This window comes from Malus domestica, chromosome 10 (genome assembly GCF_042453785.1).
Source record: "Malus domestica chromosome 10, GDT2T_hap1".
Lineage (NCBI taxonomy): Eukaryota > Viridiplantae > Streptophyta > Magnoliopsida > Rosales > Rosaceae > Malus > Malus domestica.
Genome location: NC_091670.1, coordinates 40,269,683 through 40,271,652, shown reverse-complemented (window position 1 = coordinate 40,271,652; position 1,970 = coordinate 40,269,683). Strand labels below are relative to the sequence as shown.

The window sequence follows — 1,970 nt, the reverse complement described above, 5'->3', positions numbered from 1 at the left end:
TATATTTCTTATCATTATTGCTTCCGCACTGTGCACATGGTTACGTCACTCTCATGTGACGGCCAGCATGCCTTGATCTTGGTCGGGGTGTGTCAAATATATTGTCAATATTGTAACTTTTTATCAATTTTATACAAAATCACCATTTTTCTTTTAAATTTCCAACCAATTATATCAATACACCTAGAGATACAGGACTGTGTTTCCTAAGCATTGATTAGAGCTTTTGTCTATGGTAGTTGTTGTTGATGTTAGCTTTTAATTTGGTTCTACATGATTGACTTGTTCATAATTAACATAAAAATTGCTAATATATTGTCAATATTGTAACTTTTTATTGATTTGATACGAAATCACAAGTTTCCAACCAATTATATCATTACACTTGGAGATACATAAATGTTTCCAAAGCATTGATAAGAGCTTTTGTCTCTGGTAGTTGTTGTTGATGTTAGCTTTTAATTTGGTTCTACCAATCATACCAAAATACAGTGCTAAAGGTACTCGATACTTTGTACCGTGATCGAGATTAAGCAAGGTTCTCTGTACTGGAACTCAATAGCAACCCATAGGCCACAAGGCCTCCGTTTTAGATTTCAGTTGCGTTCTTGCAAACCCTAAATTTTACCGACACTTTTCGAGTGAAACCCAAAGAAAAAGAGTAAGCAATTTGTAGTTTTTATTTGATTTTTGTGAGTTTGTTAGTTATTTGCATTTCAGCTCAATGAATGTAATTATTACTATGATTTGTGGAGAAGGATAGTTGTTTGATTGACTATGTGCTTGTGTTGTTCTTGGTGTTTCCAGATTTAAAATAAAATAAATTAAAATAAATTAAAATAAAATTCAAGTATAAATAAAAAAACAAAACCGAACCGACCCTAAAGAGAATTGAAAAAACCGAATCACAAAAAATCGAGAGAAAAACTAAACTGAACCGAACATTAACTTGTGACCAATTAACCAACTAACAAAATCACTTGTTACAAATAACATCTTGTTGTTGCATCAAAATATATAAATGTTGACTAATCTGACTAACATTGATTGAACTTGGTAAAATGAAATGGTTGATCATTTGAAAATTGAAATTATTTAGGAATAACTATTGAATGCTAAGATTACGTATTGAATTCCTAGTAGTAGACACATAATAAAAAAGTGTGTGAGATTGTTTCAGAAGAAATGAAACAAAAAATATGGTAAAGCTATGACAATTATTGTCTAATGCTAGATGCAAAGGTACATAATAGATTGATATGAATATCAAGAGTTGTCTCGTAATGAAATCGGTTGTTACCAATACTTTCTTTTCGATTCCTTCTTTTACTTCTTCCATAACCCGAGCTTGGAGAAGGAACATATAAGAAGGCCCTATGGAGAATGTGTTCAAAAATTCAAAAAGAGTATGACCGTAACGAACAAATTGATTATCTTCATGCATAAGGATACTAAATTACTTAGTATAAAAGATTTTTCATCACAAACCTCCATTTTTTTTCTTTTCTATTGCGATTTCTAAATAATTATATGTTGATTTTTTAATTTTTCATATTAATGTTTGATTTTCAGTTTTCTCAATTTTGACAAAAAAACTAAAATACTTGAAAATGAACCCACTTATCACAAATACTTGATGAAAAAAATGAGGCATAGAGTCAAGTAATCTAGAACCTCTCTTTTGTTTATGAAGAAGAAAAATGTGGGAGTAGGATTCTCCCTTCTCCTAATCTCTCTTCTCTTCTATCCCCTCTTATTTAAACGGTTACGATTACGTCACGTATACATCTTGTTTTGAATTTTTTTATATAGAGAATAAGACAACAAAAAAAGAGTATGAGATGAAAGGATGGAAGGGGATGGTAATAGGAGGTGAGAGAATCTTACTCTAAAAATATGGTATATAAATAGATATAGATAGACTGATTGACAATATGTTTCACAGTGAATGGTCTCTTCAATTAGGTGAT

The 1,970-nt window shown here is 30.7% G+C and overlaps 1 pseudogene; it reads right to left on the bottom strand.

Moving 5' to 3' along the window:
* Positions 1-927: 927 nt before the first annotated feature.
* Positions 928-1,970, bottom strand: LOC114827480 (putative protein TIC 214 N-terminal part; annotated as a pseudogene).